Below are 7469 nucleotides of genomic sequence, written 5' to 3' on the forward strand. Positions count from 1 at the left end.
TGAGTTAAGATTCGAGTGAGATTTACATAAATTTGCATTTTCATATAATCCTATTAAATTTGCATAGGAAGTGCATCTAATTGGAAAGACAATAATATCTAATCTTAGGATCCTTAAAAGAACTGTAACTATTGGAAGAAACCGGGGAAATCTAGGAAATTGGCAAAAATCACAAAAAAGTAGGTAAAAATGTTGGATATGTTAGCTTCTCGTTATACGAGGATTTCTATTGGCCAGACATCCCCATATATCTGATCTCATTTATGTAAGCACATCAGGGTGACCCCAGCCTTGCCAGAGGAAACCCGGCTGTTAGTTAGGGGTCCTGTGCAAGGCTGGCAGGAAGGCCTGGCAGATTCCAGCTTGGAGGATGCAGGGAGGGTGCTCCTTCGGCTCATGTCTAAGAGGTGCTCAGAGCCCTGAAGGATCAAGAGGACAGGAAGGCCTGGGGTACCCAGAGGGAGCTGCCCAAGTCCACCTTCGTCTTTCTCTGATGTCTTCAGCCTCGCTTGTGTAAACCTCTATTCCTTTCCATCCAATGCACAGCCCAGAAATTAAGAAATTCAAGGTGGGCTCTGTGGAATGGGAAGGGGATCTGAGATGGGAGGCAAGGGGTAGGTGGGGGGAGAGTTTATGTGTAGTTGGTCCTCCAGAGCCTCATGTGATCATAAGCCGGATTCTCAGGAGAGTGTCAGAGCTGCCCTGATATTAGGAGGTGGGCTCTGGTTGGAAGAGGTGGGTCACTGGGGCGTGGCCTGGGAGTTGCTCCTTCCTGACTCCTCTTTTCTCTCCTGGATTCCCTATGAGCTGCTCTGCTCCCTGCCTCTCCTCTGGGCTGTCCTGCCCTGGAGCCCCTCAACTGTTAATTGAAACATGAGCCAAAATAAACCTCTCCTCCTCTAAGTTACAGGAGTCGGATATTTGGTTCCTGTGTCAAAAAATGACTGACACAGATGCATTACTTACAGATAGATATCATTTCCTCAAGATGATTGTGAAAATTATGTTTTCATACTTTTATCAATGAAAATATTAGAAAAAGAAACAAAAGATGGCCACTCTCTGGAGCTTCCACTTTGCCAGGAGGATTTTTATTTATTTATTCTAATGGACAGTGTCACAATTTTGTGTGTCCTCCTTACACAGATGCCTTGCTAATCACCGCTGTGTCCTTCCAATGTTAGTGACCACAGTGGTCAAGTGCACAGAGGACCCTTTTCTGAAACCCCTTTTGTGTCTCAGAAGGACAGAGAGGCACAGTAGAATCAGAGCAGAAAGCCTGATTTCTGACAGCACAAGGGCCGGTCCTGCCTGTGGCTGTGAAGTAGCTGAGAGTCCCACGCTGTGAGGGACCGGAAGTTACTGTGGAGATGAAGTCAGAGGAGGAGAGCTAACTCTAGGTAAAGAACCGAACCTTAGGAGCGATTAAGAACCGCCACCCCATAACCTTGTTTGCCTGTTATCCTCAGACACATTACTCAGTACACTTCCTGCACCGTCTCTAAGACTTTGGATGAGTCCACAATTTCCTAGGTGAGCAAGCCCATGCATAGAAACATTCTGTAATGTGTCTAAACTCTCATGGTTAATATGTGGCCTGACAGAGATTCACACATCCTTTCTTACATTCTGAACTCTTTTTAAAGTTTAATCCTTTGTGTGAATGGCAAGCATTAGCTTGAAGAACTGGGAACCTGGAAGTGTTTATGAGGTGTGATTAAAAACTATAATGAAGCTGGGCGTGGTGGTGCACGCCTGTAATTCCAGCACTCTAGAGGCTGAGGTAGGAGGATCAATGCAAGTTTGAGGCCAGTGTGGGTTACAAAGTGAGTTCAAGGCCAGTCTGAACTGCATGGTGAATCCCTGTCTTAAAACAAAACAAAACAAAACAAAACAAAACAAAACAAAACAAAACCACTAAAAAGTAGCAAAACAAAAAACCCTCAATGAATGCTTACAATAAAAAAAAAAATATATATATATATATAGTAAAGGACACATTGCCATGAATCCCCCTTAAGATACTTCCCCTCAATTACACTCATCCATTGTTCTAGTCACTTTCTGCAGCAGCTCTGCAAGACCTCTTTCCATTACTGCGGCTACCTTGATGGCCTGAATCAATTGAAAACATTTCCTTTTCATGGTCATTTCAGCTTTGCCAAGATTCAGAAGTCATTTGGTGCCAGTGAACAAAGATCCAGTGAACAGAGTAGATGAGGACACAGCATCGCGTTTCTGTGAGCTACCTTTCTGTTGCATAGAATTCCACAGGAGCATTCACCGTATTTTTGATTCTGTCTTATAACGACATGCAGGAAAGAGGACTCCAGAACTGCTTCAGAAAGTGCCAAGAATGATAAGAAAAGTGTGTCTGAAGCGAGGGGAGTTTCCCAGGGGAAAATCATGGTGACGCATCTTTAACTATAATACATATTTTTAATTTAAACGTTCGCTGTATTTTTTATCACACCTCTTAGATGCTAAGTCTTGAATCTTATCACATACACTATGAGTCTCAATTTTCACACCTATCAAGGAGAAGAACTGACGCTCGCCTCACAGGTTGTTGCAAGTAATGACAACTGTAAGTCTAATAAATAATGATATGAAAGCACGATATACACATGACAAATAAGGGCTATGACTGGTCTTTTCTTTGTTTCAGTGCAAGCCTTTCTAAAGGCAGCATCGCTGATGTGCTAAGTACCTGATGAAATCAGGGAATGGCTTCTGGATAATATTCACAGTCATTGTTGAGTAGTTTTTTCACAATAAATGTGGGGATTAACCATGCAGTCATGACACGGGAGCTGAACAAATACTTGCTGCTCTCTGCAAACATTTTGTGCACGCATCATGGATACTCACTATTTTGATGTTTATCCACCTAACCTTTCTTTCCTTTTTTCTCTTGTTGTGCAGCGAATATAATGTCCTCAATTTTGAGAAGTAAGAGTAGTTATAAAATATTGATCGACTCATCAACGCAGTACCATTCACACCTTACTAACTACATTGTGCAGGAGGTTTCATGCTGCGATATAAAACATATAGCTTTATGTTTCACTCTGTCAGAAAATGTAGCAGCGCTAGAGACAGAGCTGTTTTACAATGCCCTTCATTCATGCACAGCGGTGCTGTTACCAGGAAATCATCATTGCTGCTTCTATGAGGTGTGGAGGGATGGGTGGATTTTATGACCTAAAATGTGGACACAGCTCCAACCATGGGCATGGATTCAAATCACCTCGCTGATTTGCTTCCTCTGAGCCTTAGTCCTTCATCAAGGACAAAAATACACTATTTTGATTCATTGTTAAGTGTCAGCCCTGGATGTTCCATAATTGCCTTTCTGAATATTTTCTTTCTTTTTTAATTTTTTTTCATTCACAGTATAAGTAAGAAGCAGGGTAACACCTTTTTACAATCTAAAGGGTTCACTAGGTTTAGCTCAGTTCAATGTGACTTAAAGGCTCACTGAGTGAGATCTGAGTAACAATAACCCTGTGGGAAATAGAAGCAAACACCCCTGGTTTCAGGATAAGGCTGTCACGAATGCCACCAAGGTAGCACAGACAAACACGCCACAAGACATTTGCTATTTCTAGACATTTGAGAAGTGACATGAGGGACACAGGGGAACAGAAGCCAAAGGTCTAGTAAATCGATGAAGACTTTGGTCTCTTCCAAAAATTTTTACACGTGGTGACATTGTTTATACTATTTGTCTTTTCATTTTGCTTTATGTCTGCATTGCATTACAATTTTGATGTTGAGGTAGGACTTGCATAAAGTAATATGCATGGATTCTCAGAGCATGGCTGAATAAATTTTGCATGTAGGTGCATTCATGAAAGCTGCCACTCACGTTAAATTATAGAACACATCCGGTGACTGCAGGATGTTCCTTCTTGATCCCTCCAACCGTGAGCCTTCAAAGTTTGTACCTTTTTTTTCTTCCATCTGCATAGGTTAATTTGCTCATGTTGGACTTATTTTGCTTGGCACTTTATCTGTGAGATCCATCCATGTTCCTTTCTGAAGCTGTAATGATATCTTTGGAACCCCAGTGTTGTAGACGGTTTTTATAGACGGTGTAGTGGGTGAGCAGTCTAACAATCCTCATGATGGTTGGAGGAAGCAAAAACAGACTTTGAGTCTCTTTTGGAAGCTTTTACAATAGTTTGGGCTGGATTGGAAGTGTTGATGCAGAGATAGAGAAAGGATGGAACACTCTGAGAGCACCTGGGAACCAAAGTGATGTCCACAGTAGGGAAGCAGGAAGTGGAGGATGTTTCTGGGATTTCTTACCACACAGCTGAGATGAAGAATATTGGAAGAAACTTTGATTCATTGGGGAAACACTGAGTTCTGTTCTGGACATACGGTGAGCACCTTTGGTACCTAAGGCTGTCACAGGATCAGCAGGATAGGGTCTGACACTCAGCCACCTTCCTTTTGGGGGAGCGAGTGACCAATGAAGGCCTTCCCACCTGATCATTATGTGCTTCTGCAAGTAACCCAGGACCCAGCTCTCTGGAAGCAGGGAAGAAGTGAGGTGGTGGTTTGTCATGGCTGTGTCACCTCTTCAAAGCCAGACCTCGCAGAGCTGTGGCCTTCTCAACCTCTACTTAAAGCTATCAGACTTCCCGTGTTGGAACCAGGCTGAAGCCAAGCTTTTGTGATGAGAGAGAAATGCAAAAGCAAACCAGCAGTTATAATCAGCAGCATTTTACAACTCTGACTTGTATTCTTAGTATTTATTCCCTAAATTCACATTGCTAAAGCCAACTGTGAAATAGGAAAATGCTAATCTATCATTCAATGAAATTTATCTTTTTTTGTTCTTTCCAGTCTTTTAAAAAATTTATATTTTATAAACAAAATTCATATGCTCTTGTATTCCACTATCTTTACCTAACATTAAAGTTTATCATAGTTTACATGTTCTTTCTTCTTTCTTTCTGGTATTCCAGATTGAACTCAAGTCCTTTCCTCTGACCTACACTGCATACCATTGTTAAATGTTTTATAATGTTAAGACACAGTGTTGTTGAGTTACTACGTTGCCCAGGCTGAGCCCAAACTTGTGACCCTCCTGCCTCAGCCTTCCAGAGTGCCATAATAACACTCGTGCACTCCCATGCCTGGCTCTTTCTCTTTCTCTGTCTCCCAAGAATGTTCTAAAGACTTCACATCATTATGTGGATTAAAGGTCCTTCAGCTGCCTGGCCAGCCTCCTGCACACCCTCCAAGGCCCCCTTTCCATAGCACGCATGCCCAGCATGGAAGCAGTAGAATCTCGCTGGCCAAATGTGTCTTCTCATTTCCTTCTTCAGCTCCTCCCCTTTTCATCCCTGAAACTGAAGGTCCGTCTGTGATTTGTGAGGGTGACTCTTGAAATCTGTCCAGATTCAGAGAGCTTCCTGCCACTGACGTGAACTCAGCTCCTTCATCTGTCTCCCTCTACTACAGCCATCTCTGCCTCAGTTTCTCCACTTCTCCTTTGGTTTCTTCCATTCTTTCCAGAGTTGCTCTAAGGTAGAAGCCAGCCTGCTTCAGCTTCCAAACCATGCAGTGACCTCCATCAATCTGACAGGGAAAGTGGGTGTCACAGTCTCTTCCTGCCCTTCTGTCCTTAGTGGTAAATACTCCAGTGTTGTTCTTCCAACTCCCCACACATTACGCCATGCAGCAGACATTTTTCCACCATGGAGGGATCTGGCTGTAAGTGTGGCTCCTGGTTCCTTCCCCGGAAGTCCCCAGAATGCTGACCTTGAAGAGTGAATGTTGGACCCACCAGGATGAATCCAGGACAGAGTCCTACATCTTGAGTGTGACAGTTTACTCTGTGCACCAGAGCAGGATTTGCGAGGTCCTATACCCTGACCTATGCGACCTTCAGTGGCTGGGGGAATCTCTCACTGACCTCCCCATGTGTCTGAGGGCAGCTGCTGTGGCCCCTGACTGCAAGCCCACATCCCACCATTCTTGTGGTGTGTGTGTGTGTGTGTGTGTGTGTGTGTGTGTGTGTGTGTGTTTGTGTGTGTGTGAAGGGGCAGGTTCTCAGGGTCCATGTCATCCTTGAAGATCACATCTGTCCCTGGTTGATTCTTTTTCTTCTCAAATAAGCTATTTGTGCAGCCTGTGTGACTTGAGTACAACCTGGAGAGACTGCACAGAGCCCATTTTACAGGAGGCCACTCAAGCCATGGTGATGACAAGGGTCAGGTTAACCACTGTCAGCGGTAACTCAAGGCTCAGGACAGTAAGGTTCTGCCATCTGCAAGAAACAATTTCCAGAAACTGCAGGTGTCCCCTAGAGGACTGAAATGGCGGAGGTTCAGACTGGGAACATGCTTTCAGCTGAGCCAGGAAATCCCTCAGCACACTTACGCTTGCCTTTGTGGAGCCCTTGGTTGGCCTGTGGGCACAGGAGTGTGGTCCAGCCACACACTCAGGAGTAAGAGGTGCTCTGTGCTGTGAGCTGCCAGCAGTCTCCACACAGTGGATACAGCTCACGCTATTTTTTCATTAATTTATTTATTTTGTATTAATCTGTGTTTGCAGTATATCAGGATTACATTCCTTGAGGGAGTTCATACATGCACATAACACATTTCTTTTACATTTCCCTCTGTAGGGAGCAGCTCAGAATGGCTGCTGCTGCCCTGCCCCTCCCACCTGAGGGCACTTTGTGTGGTCAGCCTACATTTCCCATGATCCTCCCCTTGCCTACGGTACACATGACATGAGCAACTTCCCACTTCAGCCTACGTCTCCCATAATCCCCTCTTATTGACATCACGTCAGCTTACCTATGTGCCTACGTATGACTTCCTGCTAGTCTGATAGGCCCACTGCATATGAGAAGATCCAAGCTGGCCCATCCTGTAAGGCCACGTCCCCTTTGACCCTATATAAGCCATGTACACTTCCTGAATAAACGAGACTGGATTGGAATCTCATCCTGTCTCCATCTCTCTTTTCTCTTGCCCAGCCCTTCATCCCCATCCATTCTCCAGGCGAGGCCCACCGACCGATCCATGGGACAGATCACCCCTCTCCTCCTCTCCATGATCCCTTCCTCCATCTCTTGGTTCCCTTTCCACTTGCAAAAAATCTGTCTTCGTTTCCTATTACGTATCTCTATTTTGCTCTTTATTTATCCTTCGGGTTTCTCATATAAGAAATCATGAACTATTTAAGCCTCTGTGCCCAATTTATTTCACATAATGTGGTGTCAAAGTGCATCTATCTTCCTACAAATGACTCAAGTTTATCCTTTACAGAAGAGTAGTACTCTGTGTTCAGACACCACATTGTCCTTATCCATTCACCTCTTGATGGACCTATAGGCAGCTTTCAAGATGTAGGCATCAGAGCTGTGCTGCTCTGAAGTGGGTAGGCATGGATTACCATGATATGATGCCTGGAGCTCTTTCAGGAAGACACCAAAGAGGTGA

At 44.2% G+C, this 7469-nt stretch overlaps 1 pseudogene; it reads right to left on the reverse strand.

The window, feature by feature from the left end:
• Positions 1–1101: 1101 nt before the first annotated feature.
• LOC111755487 (U6 spliceosomal RNA) lies at positions 1102–1199 on the reverse strand (annotated as a pseudogene).
• Between the last annotated feature and the right edge of the window lie 6270 nt (positions 1200–7469).

This window comes from Cavia porcellus, unplaced genomic scaffold, assembly GCF_034190915.1.
Source record: "Cavia porcellus strain 051 isolate PalLab524CR breed Dunkin Hartley unplaced genomic scaffold, mCavPor4.1 scaffold_8, whole genome shotgun sequence".
In the NCBI taxonomy this organism is placed as follows: domain Eukaryota; kingdom Metazoa; phylum Chordata; class Mammalia; order Rodentia; family Caviidae; genus Cavia; species Cavia porcellus.